The sequence below is a fragment of the Sapajus apella genome, unplaced genomic scaffold, assembly GCF_009761245.1.
Source record: "Sapajus apella isolate SASKATOON/1434 unplaced genomic scaffold, GSC_monkey_1.0 scaffold4, whole genome shotgun sequence".
In the NCBI taxonomy this organism is placed as follows: domain Eukaryota; kingdom Metazoa; phylum Chordata; class Mammalia; order Primates; family Cebidae; genus Sapajus; species Sapajus apella.
In genome coordinates, this window is record NW_022436944.1 from 38,540,343 (window position 1) to 38,546,675 (window position 6,333).

Consider the following 6,333-nt stretch of genomic DNA (forward strand, 5'->3'; position numbering starts at 1 on the left):
ATGGCGTTTCACCATGTTGGCCAGGCTGGTCTGGAACTTATGAGCTCAAGTGATCCACCTGCCTTGGCCTCCCAAAGTGCTGGGATTACAGGCATGAGCCACCAGGCCTGGCTGGATTTGCTACTTTTTAATTGTATGCTTGGGTTCTAATATTGAATTTGTGACTTTTTAATTGTATGACATTCAACAAGTTTCTTAAACTCTTTGTGCTTCAGTCTCCTCAGATGTAAAATGAAGACAATAATAGTACTTACCTCTTAAAATTAGTAAGCATGCAAAGAGGAAATGAATGCATGCAAAATTCTTAGAACATTGTTTAACATATATTGAGTGGTCAGGAAATGTTAGTTATGATTATTTTAACTAGCCATTGGGGAGGATAACATGATACTTTCAGGGTGTCTTTGGCAGGAGAATGTCCTTCAATTATTTTTTGGTTTTAGAGATTCAGGGGGTACATGCGCATGTTTTTTACGTGGACACATTGCATATAGTAGGGTTTGAGCTCCTAGTGTAGCCATCACCTGAATAGGGAACATTATACCAAATAGGTAAATTTTCAACCATCACCCTTCTCTGAAATCTCCCCTCTTTTGGATTCACTGGTGTCTATGATTTCCATCTTTGTGTCCACGTGTATACTTTGTTTACCTTCCACTTATGAGTGAGAACATGTGGTACTTGATTTTCTGTTTCTGAGTTATTTCGCTTACGATAATGACCTCCAGTTCCATCCATGTTGCTGCAAAAGACATTACTTTATTCTTTTTCATGCATGAATAGTATTCCATAATGCTATATACCACTTTTTTCCAGCAAAATAATTTTATTTCCTAACATGGTAACATATACATCCAATATGTGCTCACCTTGCACATCTATTCACAAGTGACTTCCAAGTGACAACTGATTTGATATTTAAGCATGTGCTAAAAGTTATCTTAGTTGAGATATGAAAAATGCTTTAGACGATAACATTCTGAGTATATTGAATTGGTTACAGCAAAATTTACCTTAGTTAGATGAGTTCTACAAATTTAAAGCTTTGGAAAGCTACTACTTTTCCTGTCCAGATGAATACAATGCAGCAATATCAGTGTGTATTCCAGAGAAATCTCAATAATTTTTCTGGTGATAGAACCACTTATCCACTTTTGTTGGTAGTGTGCGGGCAGATTCACAGGGTGGTGGTAAAGCATCCACGATGGCTCTGGCAGCATCGGGATCACACTTGAAGGGGCTCTCAGACACAGCTGTATTCATGCAATGGATTTCTTTTCCATTCATTTTCTTACTCACTAATGCTTTCCAATGATCATGAGTGCTTTTAATATAAATTGCAAACCTTATCTTTAAATTCTGCATTAAAAGCAAACTCATTTTCTGGTTTTCCATCAGGAACCTCGTACCTTCTAAACCAGTCCACAGTAGCTTCTAAGTAGCCAGTTTCAGCTGTTTGACATCATTGATATCATTATAATTGGCTGCGTCAGGATCATTCACATTAATGGCAATGACTTTCCAGTCGGGTTCCGCTTCCTCAATCATAGCCAATATGCCTAGAACTTTCACGCCAATTATTTCACCTCTTGCACATCCCTTGCTTCCAATTTCGCACATATCAATTGGGCCATTGTCACCACAACAGCCAGTAGGTTTATCATTGCGCCCTGGGTCTTTCCAAGTGTGAGGGATGGCTCCATAGTTCCAGATATATCCTTTATAGGGGAACAAATTCACAACATAATGAAGTTTTCCTTTATTCGCATCTTGTTTAATGGGGTTTAAATGGTCCATTGTAGCAATCTCCATTTTTGTATTAGACCAGCGTGGTACTTCAACTACCATGTGGAACTCATCCTTACCTGCAAAAATTGGAACAACATGAAATGGAGATATATATTGAATTTTCTCATTTTTGAGGAGGGCTTGGTACTCCAGAGAGAAGGGCGCGGCGCTCTCCTAGGTGCTGAGGCCGCTCGTAGTGCGGGAGTCCAGCCGCTGCCACCGCTGCCCGCACCGTGGCCACAGAGCCCCCTGCCGGCACTCAGTGCCGACTGACAGGGCGAGGGCCCTGTGCCTGCGCACTGTGAGCACTCTATACCACCTTTTAAAAAAATCCAATCATCTGTTGATGGATATGTAGGTTGATTCCATAACTTTGCTATTGTGAATGGTGCTGCAATAAACGTTAAGAGTGAAGGTGTCTTTTTGATATAACAATTTCTCTTCCTTTGGGTAGATACCCAGTAGGGGGAGTTGTTGAGTCACATGGTAGTTCTATTTTTAGTTATTTGAGAAAAGGAAATAGTTCTACACTGTTGGTGGGAATGGTTAGTATCACCTCTATGGAAAATAGCTGGAAATTTCTCAAATAGAATGTCCTTCAGTATTTAATAGACTTCTGACCTAATTGCTTCTGGTCATTTCTGTAGTCAGATATTTAGTAATAGTCAGAGATCAGATTCATAATCCTTGAGTTTGGAAAGTACATATTTGAGCATAGGTACCAGTTTATGTGCAACTGGCCATAATTTTCTTCCCTACTTTTGCTTTGAAACAAAAATATCTTAGATTATCTCACTAATGTGTATGACTAGCTAGGTCTTGTTTCTTTGCCTTTTCTTGAACCAAAGCTTCCACTAGGGATACCCATTGTGAGCTATATCCATAGTGGATGCTTGCCAAACTGTAAAATCAACTGTCAGGCAAAGTCGGAGGGGAAATTATGTATTATTTCCCTAATACTCACAACTACTCTGCCCTATTGAGGCTGCTGTCATCTTGGCTGACTGTATGATTGCGGGCCTTGTATCACCTTTATCTTTCTTGCCTGGGTTTATGGGAGCAGTTTATAGACAGAAGAATGCCTCATGACACTATGTTGACCAACAAAATGGGCACCTGAACAATTTAAGGCATTGCACCAGGCATCATCCCCTTTCATTGCTGTTATTCCAATAGCAGCTGAAATTTGAGCTGCTTTATAAAATTTTTATAAAGGTCTATTGGGAGAAAATATGAAGACAGGCCCAGGCATTTATAGAAAGGCTTTATTTTGTATCCATTTTCACACATCACCCAGACAAACCATGAATTTTACTTTTCCAATTTTCATATAAAACTACTACACCGCACTGTACATGTAAAACAAATTTGGAAAGGAGCCTCAAGCTGGCCTCTGAAATTGTGTAAGCAATTATCACATTTTTGTGCGCAAATGCAGTAATTATATGTGTAATTTGGCAGCTGGGTTTGAAAATTTGGCCTTAAATGGAACATAGACAGGAAAAATAAATGTTGGAAAATGCCAATATTTTATAAAGATTTTGAATCAAATAATGGTGGAATTATCGCAAGCCATCTTAATTTTTAATTATAATGATCATTACACAATATACAATAATTTTTCGAGGAAGAAAGGAACTATAGATCAATTGCCCATAGTTTTTGTCAGAAAAAAAATGCCTAATTTCTTTGGGAGGATAATTGTATTTTTCAGAGGTTATGGTACATATTTCAAAGGCTTTTTTTTCTTATAAAGAAAAGATGGTGATTGCCTAGTAGTTCAAGTTCTATGACATATTTTACTATGGGAAGAATAGAACTCTTTGTACTGATTACTTTAGAGGAAAAATAGTATTAAGTCTGTACTTATATTTGAGCTAGTAATCTTAAATTAGATAAAGCTGTCTTATAGGCATTTAAGCTTTGGAATATAAGATTATAGCCCAAATGAAGAGTAATTTAGATTTCTTTGATCTAGATTTAAATTGAACTTACATAGTAGAATCATAGTTTTTAGATTGTCATCAAGACTGACTCTAATGCATGTGATTTTTCATGTGGTTAGGAGGACTAGGAATTGCATTTAATATAAGGATGGGTGTGGAGTAGTATCTTCTATCCTTAGCAGGGTAATGGAGAGGTTGATTTTGCAGGCTCTGTAGTCAGCAGCCTGGATTCCAATCCTGGTCCTACTACTCTATTAGCCCTTTCTGCACCTCAGTTTCCTTATGTGGTAAAATGGGAGAGGTAATGTGTCCACCAAATGGAGGTTTTGTCAGGACTGAATGAGATAATGCTCTAAAGCAATTTGTACAGTATCTGGCACTGATAAGACCTCAAACACAGCAACCTTTTTTTTTTTTTTTAAATCATTGCTTTCTAGTGTTTAAACTGCAATCATGACTAAGTGATCAGGACAGATTTTGCAACTCAGAAATGCAGTCTGAGGGGACGAGAAAGCCAATTAATGACCCAAGTATGTGGAAAGTTCTCGAGAAATTCAGGTTCTTCATGATGAGGTAGTGGCCCCAATAGAGTGATAAAGGAAGAAAACAGTGTGGGCTGAGCTCAGTTGTGGAATTTTATTTCAATTATGTATCTAGCAATTAGAGCCTTCCAGGCCCAAGCTAAGCTAGGGAATAAAGAAAGATTAAGCAAGTCTCCTCTCTAGGAGCCTACAATCTTTAGAAGGAGTTAGATAAGATGCAAATCGTTATAATGCATGATGCAATACAGTCCAGGGGGATATGAACAAACAAGATGCCATGGGCATCATTAAAAATACGGAGGGCAGGAAGGATATGTAGATATTTCTTTCTTCAGTAACATCATGCAGGTTTTCTTAAAATAGGTCACTTTTGAAGTACACATTGTAAGATTGTAAAGGTTTTGGTTAAGCAGACATAATCAGATTGGGGAGGAATTCCAGGTGAAGAAAATTGGAGAGGAGAGAAGGGTGCACCCAAGAATACCTGGGGCTTCCAACTTGGCAAGGAGTCATGGACACAGGCCCCTAAGAGATGCTGGGCTGTATTTGGAGAGCCTTTAAATGATATGGTGAGAAGGCTGCTTCAATTTCATAAGCAGCAGGCAGGTTTTAAAGAGGAGTGTCTTCATTAGATCTGTGTCATGCCTTAGATAATCACTTTGAGATCTTGTCAAAACCCATATTCCTGTCCGCCTCTCCTAGAGATTCTGATTCAGTAGGTTTAGGCTGGAGCCCCAGAATTTGCATTTCCAACAATGTCACATGTTACACTGATGCTGTGGGTTCACAGAATGCATCATGAATAGCACTGCCTTCCAAAATTTTTTGTTTGCATGCCCCTGTTAGTAAAATAATTTTGAATGTGTATCCTCACTATACGTATTTTTACTCATGTGCAAATTATAGACAAACTGCTATGTCAATATCTATTATGCATATCATAAAACCTATACCAATTATAACCCTAAAAGGCTGAGCTGGCTGGGTGCGGTGGCTTACGCCTGTAGTCCCAGCACTTAGGGAGGCCAAGGAAGGAGAATCATGAGGTCAAGAGATGGAGACTATCTTGGCCACGAGAGTGTACCCCTGTCCCACCCAAGCCCAGTGATAGAGAGAGACTCTGTCTCAAAAAAAAAAAAGAAGGCTGAGCTAATGATAATCATTGTTTTATTTTTATTTTATTAATGACACAAAAGTTTTTATCTCACTAAAATTATAATTATATTTGAGTATGCATCACTATTTTACAAAATTTTCTTTAAAAATTTGTCATACATTCAAATGTGTTTCTCAATTCAGTTTTTCAGCACTTGGTTACAATGGTTTTTGCATCTATAAAACGTGTTTGACAAAGACACACACGTCCAAATGGAAGAATTTCCTTACTGGGTGTTTTAACTAATTCCCATTTACCAGTTTTGAAAACCCTTATGATAAATTTGGCTAGTAGATTTCCATCTTCCTTGATGTCAATCAGTTCTTGCAAATAATTAGGCAGTATTACTGTTTTATTGTTATAAAAATGGCTTTAAATTCCACTGAAGTTTTTTGTTTAGAAGAATGTTAAACTGATTTAAAAATCTTGTTTCCAAATTTTTAGAATGTACTAATAGGAGATTTAAAAAAATTTACGATAATTGCACTTATCTTGTTTTTGCATCCAAATTACATAACAATGGAAATATTTCTACATATATTTCTAGAATGCTGTGTCAGTAGCATGAGTCTCCTTAGAAAGGCAATTATTTCTAATTTGCTATTGAAACATTAACTTTCATCTTGAAGGAATAGGCTATGTTTTTTTTAACTTATTTTTCCATACCAATAGCTGGTTTTAATATTTTTAGAGGAACGACTATAATTTAAAAAAAGAGTTCCAAAAAATGTAACCGAATTTCCAGCAATGATTATTTCTAAAATGTAAAGATTTGAAAAGATTTTATTTATAAAAAAAATAAAGATTTTATTTATACAAAAACAAAAACCAGAAGGATTTATTCTTCCTTTCTCTCTTTTTTTAAAAAATCCATACAATTTGTCACAAGAAAAATGAGCAT

At 36.9% G+C, this 6,333-nt stretch overlaps 1 pseudogene across 1 annotated transcript; it reads right to left on the reverse strand.

The window, feature by feature from the left end:
- Positions 1-813: 813 nt before the first annotated feature.
- On the reverse strand, positions 814-2,672 carry LOC116538135 (annotated as a pseudogene). Its single transcript, XR_004263518.1, has 2 exons — positions 2,653-2,672; positions 814-2,107 (listed from the first exon to the last, which is right to left on the reverse strand). The product of XR_004263518.1 is annotated as an inorganic pyrophosphatase-like (transcript).
- Between the last annotated feature and the right edge of the window lie 3,661 nt (positions 2,673-6,333).